This window comes from Chamaea fasciata, unplaced genomic scaffold (assembly GCF_029207755.1).
Source record: "Chamaea fasciata isolate MVZ Bird 193981 ecotype frontalis unplaced genomic scaffold, bChaFas1.0.hap1 SCAF_22, whole genome shotgun sequence".
In the NCBI taxonomy this organism is placed as follows: domain Eukaryota; kingdom Metazoa; phylum Chordata; class Aves; order Passeriformes; family Sylviidae; genus Chamaea; species Chamaea fasciata.
The window spans coordinates 8,692,520-8,708,711 of record NW_027094107.1 but is presented as its reverse complement, the minus strand read 5'-3'; the positions used below and the strand labels follow the sequence as shown (position 1 = coordinate 8,708,711).

At 46.3% G+C, this 16,192-nt stretch overlaps 1 protein-coding gene across 1 annotated transcript in view; it reads right to left on the bottom strand.

Annotated features, from left to right (window-relative positions):
• Positions 1-11,814, bottom strand: part of TENM1 (teneurin transmembrane protein 1) — a 256,550-nt gene extending 244,736 nt beyond the window's left edge. Inside the window, exon 1 of the mRNA XM_066202385.1 lies at positions 11,283-11,814. The gene's annotated coding sequence lies outside the window, so the exon portion shown is untranslated. The remainder of the gene's footprint in view (positions 1-11,282) is intronic.
• Positions 11,815-16,192: the final 4,378 nt, after the last annotated feature.

Below are 16,192 nucleotides of genomic sequence, written 5' to 3'. Positions count from 1 at the left end.
CAGAGGTGCCATTAAAAAAACTGTCAATGTAGACTGAGTGAAGGAACTGTTGATGTGTTGGTCTTGACCATCTTTTGTGCCATTTTAGAGGGATACCAGAAAAATGCCTTGGGTACCACCTCAGAGAGTGCTCAAAACTAAATCTCTAGATTTCACTGGATGTTCACTGATTTACAGCTAGTGCTTTCCTGTAACTCAATAAAACCCCAAATATACAAGTTAAGCGCCCAGTAAAATGTGGCGTTAGCTGCTCTTACACCTATTCCTAGGGAGCAGCAAACTGAACTGCACAATGCAAAATGCCCAAATTAAACAGCCAAGCATAAGGCAAGGGAAACTTCAGTTTTATGATGGAGCTCGGAGTGTGAGAGATAGGAAAATACCAACCTGATTCAAAAAGAGAGCACAAATTTATCATTGCTGGGTGGTACATTTATTTCAAAGTGGAATATTATGACAACTGAAAATAAAGTCTCTATCCATTTCCAAATGATGCTGAAAAATCGCTTCAGCTGTTACGTTGTTATAAAAGCAACATATCAATCATTTCCCAGTAATAGTGCACTCATTCAGTGCCAGTGCCAGCTCTGTGACTCACGTTAAGTGTGTCTAAGTACACACAGTTTCACTTTATGATCACTAATTTTCACTGTTTAATGGCAGGATCTCCAGCGCCTCTGGATGTGCTGTTTGAATACTGATACAGAAACCTCTTCACACGTGAGAAAGGACAAGGAAGAAGTTTTGCAGACTTCACTGGTCTTCCACGGTGAAACCTTTCCATTCACAGGAACGTTAGCCCACGATGAAAAAGGCAAGAGTTATGTTTTAGGACTTTTCCTGGATTTCTTTGAAATAAACAAGGCCCCCTGTTAAATTTAAGCGCATGAAGGATTTCATGAACAGTAAAAATATGTTGGGAAACACAGCAGATTCTGTTGAGGATGGCACAAACACAACCAGCATTTCCTGCTGGGTAATTCCTCTGCTGAACAAGTACAGTAACAGGAGCTGGAGTCTGGGCACAGAAACTATTTCCTTCAGAGCATGCAAAGTATTAGGTGCTGAAGAAAAATTAGAACCTTTTACTATGGAAACAATTTTTATCTGATATCCTTTGAAACTGTTTCATATATATGACTGCAAAGGAGGAATGCACTGATTTTAATTAATTTCTTTTTTCAGTGAAATAAAATTCCAGCGAGTCCGCAGTGTTGAGAATCCAAATGGACAACTGTCATCCTGAATTCCATTCATTACAAAGCACTCATTTCTAGGAGAACTGAATTCTTTAGCTAACGCTGTCACAATTTGGATGAAGGCTCACGTGTGCAGAGGTCCGTTCTCCAAACATCTGTATTTGTGCTCCGCAGCTGTGCCCTTGTGCAGCTCAGAGGTACACCGACAGCAGGATCTGTACCCTGAGCAGCCTTGCTGTGTCTGCTCACCACCTCTGCCACCAGCTGAGGAGTATCCAGGTCCACACATTCCTTATTTATGGCTCTGTTAGAGAACTGCAGTCCAGAACCACGACACCACAACATCCATTTTTCTGAGCTGGCATAGAACACCCTCCATCTCACATCATCCCCTTTCCCATGTCAAACTTTTAAACTGCTTGTCCTTAGCAAAGAACTTCATCTCAGCTGCTCGGGAAATGTCAAGAGGAGAATTAAAAGAAGTATCTTTAGTCTGTTAGTCACAACTAAGAAAGCTCAGAAGTGGATGCGTACTTGGCATTGCAGATCTCTGATTCTAAAAATAATTCCACACCCACCCACAATCTTCTTGGAGAAGTTTACAAGTTGACCCGAGAGTTTAAAAATTGCAGCAGAGTAATTTTTTTTGTTGTTGTTTTTAAATCTGTTTATAGAGATTCCATGTAATAGAAAAAAAACCATGGAGTGAGTACAGCTTCAGGTAAGGGAACAACTGGGACCCCCTCCACAGAATTCTTGTGAAGAGCATGAGGGAAGTGAAGGAGGACAACAATTCTGGAACCAACTTTCTCCGTTATTGTTTGGATAATCTATTAATGGGAACCCTATAATGACGAAGTTTGAGATAAATGAGAAGTAGAAATGAGGCATTTTTCAAAAGTCCCTCCAGTAAATGTTTATCTGCCATTAACTGATGAGTAGAAACAACTTCAGTATCAATTTCCTACACTGAGGATGAGTGAGATCAGTTCCAGGCTATTATGCCCTGAATTTGCAGACAGCTCCTTGTAATTAAGAAATAAACCTGCTTTGAAAACCAAGAAGGGGAAGACCCCAAGCAGCTGCCTAAACATGAAGGTGCAACAGGCACTTTTCAGTCCTGCCCCACAAACTGCCCTGTTCTGCTATAAAAATGACAAAAATCTGACTCCTGACTATCCAGAGCTGCCTTACCCTGCCAGGGCTGGCTCTCCACCCGAGAGGTGCCAAGGGATCTTCCCAACACCATCCATGGGTGTGCGGAAGGAGGGAAGAGCTGGAGAGGAGACAAAGGAGCCCAGGAGGGAAGGAAGGACATTCCTGCACCGGGGAGAGGGCAATGCACCTTCAGAGAGGAGGAGAACAGCTCTCCCAGACTCCTAAAACCAAGCAGCAGAAGCTGATCAAACAGAGCTGCTTCATCTCCCCATTAACTCTACACCAGAAGGGGAAAAGTGAATTTGGACACACTCTGGGAATCCTCAGAAACTGTACATAATAAATTACACTTCGGGGAGTATCATCAACATATTCCCCACAACAGACGAGTTGTTCCAGCAAGCAGGAAACAGCAAATCTTTATTTCTGCTAATTCTGTTATCATTGCCCCTTAGGCCTGTACAGCTCATCCAGTGTCCAATTTTAGCTGTGTGCTTCCCCAGGAAGATAATCTTTCTGAAGCAGTGTCCTTCCCTGCCCTTCTTTTTCAAATACACAAACCTCACCCCGTGTAAGGAAAAGCACCGAAACATTTAAAAGGGCTGAAACTGTAATTCCTGGAAATGATAGATTTTTTTAATGAGCACTATTTAGCAGAGAGCTCAATTGGAATGGCCACGGTAGAGAAAGTTTGTTTTCCCATCAGTAATGAACCCTGCCTTGGTACTCAAAAACGTCACAAGATGCTCAGCTCCCAGGATAAGTAACAGCAGAAGAGCTCCTGTTTTATTCTGCAGACAAAGCAGATATCACAAAGTTTTGTCCCTAGGAGCTGAAACCATAACAGAAGACCAGTTTTGTTAACAGTTTAAGGAAATAACCTTTTAAAAGTTTCCACGCTACAACATCGTGACCTAAAGCAATGTTGATTCAAGTTTCCTGTGGTCATAATCACCTTCATGGTACACAGAGTGGTTTTCTCATCTATTAACAGCCTTGTAATTCCACAGCCCCGATGTGTTGGAACACTAAATCAGCTTTGGAGGGAAATTTTTACACCAATGCAAACAACTTCTGCTAATAGGCACAATGCTATTTAAATCTTTTAGTGCCTATAGACAGCAGGCATCAAGAACACACTTCTGACCCCCAGGCAAAGCAGCAGAGAAAAATCAAAACAACTGTGGGGTTTATTTCTTAATTACAAGGAGCTGTCTGCAAATTCAGGGCATAATAGCCTGGAACTGATCTCACTCATCCTCAGTGTAGGAAATTAATACTGAAGTTGTTTCTACTCATCAGTTAATGGCAGATAAACATTTACTGGAGGGACTTTTGAAAAATGCCTCATTTCTACTTCTCATTTATCTCAAACTCCGTCATTATAAGGTTCCCATTAATAGATTATCCAAACAATAACGGAGAAAGTTGGTTCCAGAATTGTTGTCCTCCCTCACTTCCCTCATGCTCTTCACAAGAATTCTGCGGAGGGGGTCCCAGTTGTTCCCCCCCTGAACCCTGCCAGCCCTGCTGCTGTACCTGGGCAGCCTGTGCCAGGAACAGCTCCAGGACATTAGTGTCCAACACACCTTTGCACCCTCACTCCAACGGGACACAACCAAGAGCCCCAGGAAATCTCAAGCCGTGTTCCACAGAACACAACCTGGACCACAGAGCACACAGGTGAGCCCCAGCACCCTTTCTTTTCAGCCCAACAAGACTTTCTTTGCTGGGAGAAAACTGGAAGGTATTTTTCTGACCACCTCCCAGATCTTCAGTAATTCACAGAATTCACAGAATCACAGGGTTGGAAGAGACCTCCAGGATCATGGAGTCCAACCCAGCCCTGACACAACTAAACCCTGGCACCGAGTGCCACATCCAGTCTTTGTTAAACACACCCAGGGATGGCGACTCCAGCACCTCCCCGGGCAGACCATTCCCGTACTTTATCACCCTTTCTGTAAAATCTCTGTCCTGGTATCCAGCCTGTATTTATTTCCCTTGGCTGTGTCCTCTTGTTGTGTCAGCTGCTGCCTGGAGAAACAGACCAAGCCCACCCAGGCACAACCACAATTACCAAGCTGTTTGTTTTTTTTTTTTACAAAATACCTCCAAAACATGCAGACATACACACACACTAATGATAATCCTGCAATGAAAGAAGAACAAAAAGACAACTTGTCTCCCTCTGGTAACAACGTGCACTCAGCACCCAACACGCTGATGTTTACTGAAATGTCAAAGGTTGCTCATTAACAATGGGGCTGAAGGATTAACACTCCCAGGGCCCTATTTGTGATTTAGGGCACGGTAGGAGTAAGCAATGATAAAACACAATGTAAGTGTATGTCTGCAGAAAGTTCTGGACATGGAAAACTTAAGAGAGGTTTTTAAATTATAAGCAACACAGATACCTATCATCCAGTGATCGTATTCTGAGACCTACGAAATAAAAAATAATTTAACTTTTGATTATTTTTATTAATTTGAGCGTATGCTGTACACTCAGTGGAACAGCACGCGTGTATATGTATATAGAGAGATACAAGATGACTACCAGCATCGCTCCATTTCCATACATCAGCCGTTTCTGGATAATTACAGGTCTGAAAGCACAAGAGCTCACATGGCAAATACCCAACAGGACTCTGAAGCTGCTCCGTTCAATACCCCATCTAACAAACTCAAGAAATCCCACACGTAGGTTCCATATCCAGCACGCGAGCCTTCAACATCTCAGGTCTCCAAAATAAACCCCATCCTCCCTCCCAGCTGATGAACGTGTCACATTAAGTTTTGACTCTTCATCAGTTCAAGGGAAAATGGAAACACAAGCTGAGTTCAATGCAGAAGCTTCACCACCACGCCACAGCAGAGACAAAGCTCCAGCGCTGCCAGGAAGTGAACTGCTTCTGAAAGCTTGAAAGGAAAAAGAGTTTCCTTTTTTTTTCCCCCAGACTAACTGGAACTTTAACAGAGAAGCTTTGAAAATACCAGTTACTTACTGACAGAAAATCAGAATCCAGCCAGGCTGGCAACAAGAGCACTCGACTCGTGTGCCCATTCTGTGGAAAGCTGAGGCACGGTAAAACATCCTGGGCTCGAGAAAATAAGAGAAAGAAGTACCAAAACTTACCCCATATAAGTAAATAAAGATTACTCAGCAACGGGAATATAGGAAATGCCTCGTCTCCCTGCACACCAGAATGCTCCTCACAAAGTCATCTGTCTTTTATTTTTCCCCTCGGGGACTTTTTATGGAGATTAATTTTTATGCCTCGTTTCATTATTATTCAAGAAACTGCTCTAGATTTTGTGTTCAAATATAACAGCAACAGTTAAGTCAGAAAATGCAGTTTTAGGATGCATTTCCCCCACCATTTTAGGACTCATTTCAACTTTTAAAACACCTTGAAATTACTCTCAACGTGGAAGTTACAAGTGAAGGAGTTTTCATCCTCTGGATGGTATTTTTTCCCTGACATTCAATTAACCCTGTATCACTGGTATTAATATTTCAATTTCCACTAAAGTTGCATTTCTGGTGCTTTTTCGTTGCTCAAACAGCTTTTTAAATTTATTAAAGGTACATTAAGGTAAAACCAATGGCATTTAATACAGTGAATTAAATGAACGGGTAACACCTACCAGCTATTCAAAAAAACTAGAGAAGCATCTAAATTACTTCTCCTGTCAAGTATAAATACTAGTGACATTACTGCATTGCATAATGCTAACTACAGCTATAATTTATGCACAAAGATTTCCATGTTACAGTCTATCAAATTTCAAGATGCATGAAGGCTTTCAAGCAAATAAACAGAAAGCACCTAAACACCAACAAATAACAAAGAGTTTTTCTGAAGTTAGATGGCAACGGCAGACTTTAGCTTCATTCACATGAACTGATTTTTAAGCCTACTAGTAGGGACTTTTTTTTTTTTAAGGATTTAATATTTATGTGGTCTCAGCCATGGGCAAAGATGGATGAGGACTGAAATCTGCTCATTTAAGCATAGTCTCCTCATCATGAAATGCAGCAGAAACCTCAAGAACAGGCTTATCAAAGTGCCAAGATAAGAATATAACGAATATCTCCTTTTTTACTTCAGCAGCATCAGGATCTTACTTTCCATCCAACAGAAATACCATTTAACATAATTTCCCTCTTATTTCACTCACAGAGATCCACTGTCACTCAGCACATTTATGTCTCTTTCTCAGTTAATTGTTTGATTCATGGAAAGCAGAACAATAGTAAGATACAACACCATGGATAGCTGGATAGATTTTGGAGGAGGCAGCTACCACTGGCAATTCTACCACAGCCTAAAACCTACAGCTACAGCTGTACTAGAGAATAATTCCGTGCAAATATCACTGCACTCTGTCCTTGGTCAAGAAACCACGAAAGTTAAGTTAGTAAAATGGCAAGCTGAGGGAGGGGCAGGTCTACCTCTCACTGATTTCAGCAAACTTTGAATATGCCACGTACCAGCACTTCAGCAAAACGCTCCATCTTTTAAAATAAGTATCTGCCTGGTCAAATAATGAGAAATCACTGAGACAGTGGGGAGGTGCAAGAGCCCTCAGTGGGGCAGCGCTGGTCTGGCAGAACTGTGGGAAGGTTGATATGCTGGTAGGTGGCTGATCATAACCTAGGCTGAAGTCAGACACAGAGCTTGCTGCTCTCCAGTGGGATTTGGGTTTAGCCAGGCCAGTTACAAACCAGCCCCACACAGAAAGGCAGCACTGGTAATGAATAGAAGGTTGGGTGACCAGCTCTAACTCAACTAACAGAGTGAAAGATTAAATCAGCCTCTACAGGAGAGCAACAGCATCACCTTAACACGTGTCCACCCAGGATTCCACACCACCTTACATCATAAAAATCAGGAATTCTTCTCTAAACACGGTGGTTTTTTCTGAACCAAAACCTTCACGAGCCTTAGCTTCAATGTGGTTTCTGCAAGCATTTTAATTTGTGAGACAAGAATTGTTTTATTTATTCACTGGAAAGGACTGCAGTCAAACACCGATATCAACAACAACGACTCAAACAGGAGACGGAGCAATGGTTTCCAGCTGAAGGTGAGTCAACTGAGATTAAGGAAGAAGTTTTTATGGTACAGGTGATCAGACACTGGCACAGGTCACCCAGAGAGGTGGTAGATGCCCCATCCTTGGAAACATTCAAGGTCAGGTTGGACAGGGCTCTGAGAAACTTGATCTACTTGGAGATATTCCTGCTGATTGCAGGGGAGGTGGACTGGATGACCTCTCAAGGTCCCTTCCAACCCAAACTTTCGATGACTCCATGAAATTCTCCTTACTGTTTTAATACTGTGACATTTATTGGTAACTTCTGCAGAGGTTTTAGAAACATAAGCTGTCACCAACTGGTATATGCAATGCACAAAAATCTTGGGAAACCTAAAGTCTGTACGCTATAACTGATCTTTAAAGGTGAGCAAAGGCAAGGTGACAAAGCAAACACTCTATTTCCTTAACTCATAAAAAGGCTGCAAAAGCATTACAGTACTTCATGCACCACCACTTGAAAACACTAAAGAAGCTGAACACAATGGTGACTACAATATGTTAATCTGCTTCTACCAGCAATTACCAAACTACAGTTTGACTTGATCCTGGTTTCACTAACTTTGAAGGCAGAAAATTTTGGACCTCAAAACAGCAGACGTAGGACTGGGCCTTTAGAGAAAAAGCAAAACTGTATTGAGTCTGGTCTCAGAGAAGTTATCATCAACTCAGTTGTGCTGAACTGTCAAATATAAACAATGGGCACATCTACATGAAGAAGTAGCAGACGAGAAAACAGAACCTCGTGAATTTCAGACACAGTTCCATCACCAGTTTATATCTGGTCTCTAAAACATTTCAAAATCAAGTCCCACTACAGTCATTGTGAGATACTGGCGGTCACTGTGACAGAAGCAAAGACATCGTTCTCTCAGTCTAAAATGGGAACAAAAAACATTCCCGACCAAATGGAGAGGACTGTTCTCCCACATTCAAAGCCCTGAGATTGTGATAAATTAAGCTGCATTATGCTTCTTACATTTTTCAGATTAAGATCATTTAAAAATTAAATGCACACCGTTTAGACCTCATGAATCACGCTGAAATAATGTCCTGCCTGCTCCAATTAACATCAACAGCAATCCTCCCCATTTCCTACCTCAGTGGAGAGAAGGAAGTGGACATTTACCTGTTCCTGGGCCATTGCTGCAGAGCACAACACTGCACACACCTCCGTGTGTGACTACAGGCACACGTGTGAGCAACCAGGTCATTCCTTCAGCCTTCATTTCTTCTTCATTTCAACTGTGACGCCACATCAAGTGAGTAATAGGTTTCCTCTGCCACAGTTTTCCTCAGATGACATTGCTTTTATGGAACTCTGGATACATTTCAATGGCTTTTTTACACATAAGCCATCAATACAGTATGTTCATTTACTTCCACATCTGACTACTTGAAGTGCGGAGAGTAGTAATTTGCATTCCCACATTCTTAAAAAGCTGCTTTCAATAAGAATTTTCTCATTTGCTATTTATTCACGTCATTTAAATACTTACAATTTGGCAACTGAAAGGAACTGTTCTCTTTAAAATAAAGGCTTTTTATTTCAGTATTTGAAATCTGATTTTCTTGGGATCTTATTTGGTTTTGACTGTTCAGGGGGTTTTAAAGATCAGCTATTCAGAAAACTTCTAACCATTCTTTGAAACAAAACTGATATAACAACAGCAACAACAACAACAACAACCAACCAACCAACCAACCAACCATGCACCACAACAACAACAAAAAAAGGGAAGACCCAGAGTGGTTCCTAAATTCCCCAGCAGTTTAGAGATTTGAGTTCTTAAAACAAACCAACAAGCCCAAATCCCCAAGGCACACAGTTGTATTAAGACTACAGTATCAACTTCCGATGAATTCATGTTCTCAATATGATATCTGTAGGTATAGCAGGTTATTAAGAGACTGCGTTTCGTCTGTGAAGAAGTGTTTTGGGATTAATCCACAGCATTGAGGGTCGTGTATAAAATAAGCTTTGAAAAGAAACTAAGGACAAGAAGGAAGGAAATCTATTGATTTGGCTGTGTCTCACCTTCTGATGTATAGCTCTTCCCCTACTACATCTTGCTATCTGTGATTCACAGAGTGCTCTCTGTACAACACCAGGAATTCCAAACCTCAGATATCAGAATGCTTTACGTTAAGCTCCACAATTAACAGCTGAAATCCAGGCACCAGGAGTGGCGGGGGCTTGTTACTGCAAACCCATGCGGAGACACGGGAGATGTCTGAGATGCTTGCCCCACCACACGGACAGTTGGTATTTATTTCCACAGTACAGTGCATCTGTCTCGTTAATTACCAGGGAAGCATCAGCACAATCAAGATGGGTATCTACAACCGCTGGATATTGGGAAAACAATCAATAGAAGACTATCACCTACTACACAGCCTAAAAAGGCAGCATGTATTTAAACAGAGGGGAGGGCGGGGAGCTCTCGGCATCGATTTCAGTCCTAGAACACGCAAAGCCCAGATGTGCTCAGGTAAACGTGTTGCCACTGGGCACGGTAAGAGCACGGAGTTCATACTACAGAGCAGGTTCCTCACTATGTACCACAATCACACCCACAGCTGCTCTAGGCGCACATCGAGCTCAAACCGCCAGCGAGGGGCTTACAGCTGTAAGGTATTTTAGAGAAAAAACAGCTGGAAGCAGCAGAGCAGCGCAACCACTGTGTGTACACACGCCTTGACTAGAAGAGATCACCAGATCCCGCAGTCAGCGGCAGGAGAACACACCGAGCCCAGATCCCGGCGGAGGAGCGGGCAGGAACGGACCGCTCCATCCTCCCTCCAGCCGGCAGCCAGCGCGGTCCCGCCGCCCCGGCGGAGCCACCGCGCCCCGGAGCTGCGGCTTTTCCCTCTCCCTTTCCGTGCCGGCGGCCCGGGCGCTCCCGCACCGCCAGCGCCGAGCCCGGAGCCCGGTCCGGCAGCGCCCCGCCTGCCGCCGCACCCGCGGAGCTCCGCGCATCGCTCCGGGCATCGCCCCGCGGAGCTCTGGGCATCGCCCCGGGTACGGCCACGGGGAGCTCTGGGCATCGCCCCGGGTACGGCCACGGGGAGCTCCGCGCATCGCCCCGGGCATCGCCCCGCGGAGCTCCGCGCATCGTCCCGAGCATCACCCCGCGGAGCTCCGGGCATCGCCCCGGGCATCGCCCCGCGGAGCTCCGCGCATCGCCCCGGGTACGGCCACGGGGAGCTCCGCGCATCGCCCCGCGCATCGCCCCGGGCATCGCCCCGCGGAGCTCCGCGCATCGTCCCGAGCATCACCCCGCGGAGCTCCGCGCATCGCCCCGGGCATCGCCCCGGGCACGGGGAGCCGGGCATCGCCCCGGGTACGGGCACGGGGAGCGGGCATCGCCTCGGGCACGGGGAGCCGGGCACCGCCTCGGGCACGGGGAGCTCCGCGCATCGCCCCGGGCACGGGCACCGGGAGCCGGGCACGGCCGCGGGCACGGGGAGCCGGGCATCGAGCCGGGCACGGGCACGGAGCCGCTGCCGCCCGCCGCGATGGCACCGCGGCCAGAGCGCCGCCGCTCCGCGCCCGGCACCCGCGGAGATCCCCGGAAAAGGCGCACGGGGAGCCGGCGCTCAGCCCCGAGCATCGCAGCATCACTGCTGGGAGCGCACTCCCGCAGCCGCCCCGGAGCCCGGCAGCCGCACGTACACACCCAGTGGCAAGCACAGAAACCCTCCGGCGGCTCCCGCTCCGCCCGGGCACGGCACCCCCGGCGCTGCCCGGCGCTCCGCTCCGCCGCCGCTCCCCGCGGAAAGCCGTGCCGGGGCGCCCGCCTCCCCGCCCGGCAAACTCACCGAGCGCGGCCACCGCAGCGGCCGAACTTTCAGCGGCGCCCCGGCTCAGCCCCGCCGGCGGCTTCGCCCATCGCCTCTAGGCGCGGTGCCCGGCGCCCGCTGCCCGCCGGGGGCCGGGATAAATCCACATCCCGCGGCCGCGGCTCCCGCAGCCCGCCCTGCCCCGCAGCCCCGCCGGGGGAACGCTGCCGCCGCCGCCAGCCGGCCGGGAGGGGACGCGGGGCCGGCTCCGCCGCCGATGATGCCGCTCTCCGGCGGCGGGTGTAGTGCCAGCGCCGCTCTCTCGCTCTCTCTCTCTCTCTCAGGGTGGGATTTTTTCTCTTTTTTTTTTTTTTTCTGTCTTTTTTTTTTTCCCCTTTTCGGCTGCTCCGCTGTTAATGAGCATGCCCGGGAGATGCGCAGGCGCCGTGCCCGCCGCCGCGCCCGGAGCCCACCTCGGCGGCTCGGGGCTGCGGGGGCTGGCGGGGCACGGCCCCGGCAGTGCGGACTGAGCCCGCCCCGCCCGTGCGAGACCGGGCCACAAATTCGGGAATTCTGAGGGAAGGCGAGGCGGCTGCGCTCGCCTGAAGGAGGGAAGGAGGGAGGGATGCTGCCCCGGCGCCGCGGGGATCCGCCGCCCGTCCCGGCGAGAGCCCCACCGGCCGCCCTCTGCCTTGGCATGTAGCGCAGAACATCACCTAAAACAATTTACCTTGCTCAGGAAATCAGTGGGATCAAGGCTTGGGAGAGCGACGCTGGTTTACACAAGGTGCTTCAGCAGCTTTCCTTTCTAGATCTGGGTTTATTGCGGTGGGCATCTCCTGTGGCCACCTCCATTAACAGCCCTGAGTCTTAGTGGAGGGGAACTTCATCAGCTGGTGATCATCTTTATCATTTCTGCACTCTTTATCCTCAGGAGGACATACAAGGCATAAAGGTGATTATCACCCGCTCTTTTCATAACAGCCAATTCTGCAGCAGCACTTGCTCCTAAAAATTTACTGTGCTGAAGGAATCCAAGGAAGTGATGAAAGGTGTTCCTCTGAGGCTGGACCTGCCTCATCAGTCTGTCTCCATCCTGGTCTGTGTTCACATGGAAACTGCATGCACATACCTAAAATTCCTAAAAATCACACGATCACAAATCACACAACTCCTAAAAATCACTGCAGTTGTTTAGGCTGTGCGTTTGGTCCCAGGAAAACACCGGGGGAAAGTGCAATTCACTAGGGCTGTTATTTCTTTGTAAGTTTCTGCAGAGACCGCCCAAAGTCGAGCCCTTTTGTTTACTCTGTGCTGCGCCCCAGAAGATACTTCATTCACTTAGTTGATGATGTTTACGTAAATATTTGGGGAAAGTGACATCTTGAAGATACCCATAATAAAAAATACAAAATTAGATACAATCATCTGTTATTCTATACGTTACTTTCATAGGGAGCCCAGAAAAGCCAGAAGTAACCAAATCTACTTCTCATGAATCTTGAAACCATTCAACAATCTTCATCATTAACTATTTCTAAAAGTCAATTGTTTTAAGCCAAAACAGTCCTGTCGAATTTCTGTGATTTAGTCCTGGTAGGTGGAGTCATTCTTGAGCAGTATAGGTTAGTCTGAGCTCTTCTGAGCCTAGAGTAAAAGGTAAACTTTGCTTCCCAGCAGACATGGTTGTTTTGGTTTCTTCTCTCTTTGGATAGACTTTTTGTTTTTCATTAACACAAAAAATTAGATTCCATGGATTGAGCATGGAAATACCTCAAAACCAAAGAAAGAAAAAGGTCTTGAACGAAGTCACTGTGTTAGTCACAGAAACATAAGCCAATCTAGATTCTAGACCCATCTGGATTCATAAACCAATCTAGACCCATCTAAACTCCAGGTTTTAAGATAACACCAAAGTCAAGTGAATATTGCTCTGCTGTGGGCTTACAAAGAACACAAATTACTATTAATTCCCAGAATCCTGTGGAATTGCCTGTTGTAGTCATAAACATATAGCAGTCATCAAAAGGTGGTAGCCTCATCAGGGGAAGGCATAAAAAGATAACCATTGGAGGTGGATGTTTAATTCTGCCTCTGTCTCTTCAGCCACTGCTGGACTAAATGAAACAAAGTGGATAAACTCAGCAGTGGAAAATTGTTGCCAGGTATCAAATGGAGTGCCTGGTGTGTGTCTGTACATATATATATATATATATATATATATACACATATATACATATATACATGATATATATATACACACACACACATATATGGTCATTTCAGATACCCGTGCATGTTCCCTGGTGAGTTGGGTTAGGGAAACTCAAAAGGTCTGCCTGGAGAACCAGGCAGATACTATGTGTTTTTCCTTGAGGAAGATGCAGAAGAAAGTGGAATTCCAGGTGTGTCACATGCAAGCTCCAACAGAAACAGGAGCAGATCCCAGTGTGAGACCAGACCCGTGGTACAGCTGGAGTGCTTCATTTAGGGGAAGTGCTCCAGTGGAAGGAACAGATACAGATAGACTTCCAAGAATCAGGATGAATATTTTTATACCTGGCAACCAGAGTCCTTAAGCACATCAAACCTAAATGCATTTAGCGAAAATAATTCTGACCCCTAGGTTTCACAGCCAAGCCTGCCAGACTAGTTTAAAAGAAAGCAACAAGTGAAATATTGCTAGATTCACTGACGCCAAATGGAGTTCTCTTACACGTGTAGGTTTCTAGAGGATTACAGCTCTCTGCAGTAGAGATTTTCTCTGTCAGTGGCAGGGGATGGTGTCTGGAGTGCACAGGTACAACACTCATGGCAGGACTGGTGCTGAGGACTGGCTTCACACCTTTTGGCTCACTCAAGTTCAGATGAGCCTCCTGAGTGAGTCATTGTCTTTACCTGGTGAGTGAGTTATGCTCAAGCACTGGTTTTAAATTATTCTCGTGCCTCCTGCGGGGATAGAGATCACTGCCTGCATTGCAGCAATCTCTGTGAGACCTGAGACAGCTGCTGGTCTCACTGCTGGAGAGGAACTTTTCATCCCACCTGGGGTAGGACATCCCCACTCACCGAAGTTCTGTCAGCCTGTGCTTCCCAGAATGATGCTCAAAGTTCCTCTTTGTGCCTCTATTGTTTCAATCAGGTGAAGCCCTCAAAAACATCTCTGAAATTCTGGGGAACCTCAGTTTATCCCTGACTGCTTTCCTGACACCTGTGAGACACGGGACACTTCCCTAAATGAAGTTCCCTTCCCTAAATGAAACAACCACTTCCTGAAGTCATTGTTTGATTTGCCATTTGTGGAATTTACTCCTTCATACAGTTAACAGGCTTCGAAACACAGAGGCAAGAGGTCAGCCAGATCCCAGTGCTAAATACACAAAACACAGGGTTCAGCTTCATAGCATCACAGAATAGTTTGTGTTGGAAGGGACCTTTAAGCAGCATTTCATTCCAACCCCTGCCATGTGCAGGGTCACCAGATCGGGTTGTTCAGGGCTCCATCCAGTCGGTCCTTGAACTCTGCAGGGATGGGGCATTCCATCCTCCCCGGGCAGCCTGTCCCAGCGCCTCACCACCCTCACGGCAAAAATCTTCCTAACACCTCATCTAGACCCGCCCTGGGGCAGCCCGGAGCCCGTCCCCTCGTCCTGTCACTCCACATCCCTGTAAAAAGCCTCTCCTACAGCTCTCTTGTTGCCCTGTCAGGTACTGCAAAGACTTGTTTCTGTCTGTCTTTTCAACAGAAAAAAAAAAAAAGGAGAAAACTATTTCAGAAAGGTGATGAAATATTTACAGTGAGTCCCTTAATGCAGGTAGTAAACTACCCAAGTCTAAAGGGCCTTGAGATCCCAGCTGCCTGACAGAGAGTGACAGGAGGGACCGAGTGGCACTAATAACAGCGCCCTGCCCCTTTTGGGACGGGAACAGAAATTATAAGGACGTTAGAGACATTGTCAACCTCTCAGAGGACACTGTTTTGAAGATCCTGTAGTGTCCATCACCGTGGGATCCCAACCACACTGCACACGGTTGCATTTTTATTTTTTTTAAACCCAGGTTTCCACTTGATAAAGCTAATGAGACTGATCCATCATTCCGAGTTTGCACAGCGGTTTTGGAAAATTTCCATTTTTTAAAATGGTACATCAGTCTGATAGAAGTGCACATGAGGTATGGATGTAAAACACCATCAAAACGAAGTCTCACTGTCCCCGATGTGAATTCTCTGTAACGATGCACAAACTGAAGGGTAAAAGAGAATCAGGATCATTTTTTTAATACTTAGGAGTACGCCATGCCACGATAGGTTTTTCTAGTTATGTGCGTACTGAAAAGAAAATTGATACATTGCACACAGTCGTGCACTTAGTCTGGGAATACTCAAAATTTTAAAGGATAAGAGAGGTGAAAGTGAGCTGTGAAACACCAGTCAGAAGTTTTTAATTTCTGGACCAAAAGAAGGGGCCAGAAAGTGGGGAAAGCTGCTGTTCTATTTCCCTCTCAGAGAGGAGACCTGAATTTTGTGAAGCTAGGCTAAATGTCTACACCGAGGTGTAGAAAACTGTCTACGAAATTGCACTCCCATATACTACCAGCTCCTGAACAGGTTCTGCCCCAGAATTTCTGCTGGAAACTGTACTTCATATAGTAGAGCTAAAAGAGAAGCCACTGCAATTTCTGATGGGATATTTCTTTCCAGAAACCAGAATGGATGGAGAGAAGCTGATATTTTTTTTTTTGAGAAAGGAATGAAAACTGATGTGTTTTCATAGTCAAGTTGGTGCAAAGCGTACCAGAAATAGATTTGTTTACAGAACAGTTTCTGCCGTGCACAAGACTGAAGGAAGCAGCGCTGCCTTGTAGGATGTTTACAGGCTGTGAGAAAGGAATCCAAACATGATCCTGACTCTCTCAAGGCTCTCCATCACTCCGTCACACAAAGGAGA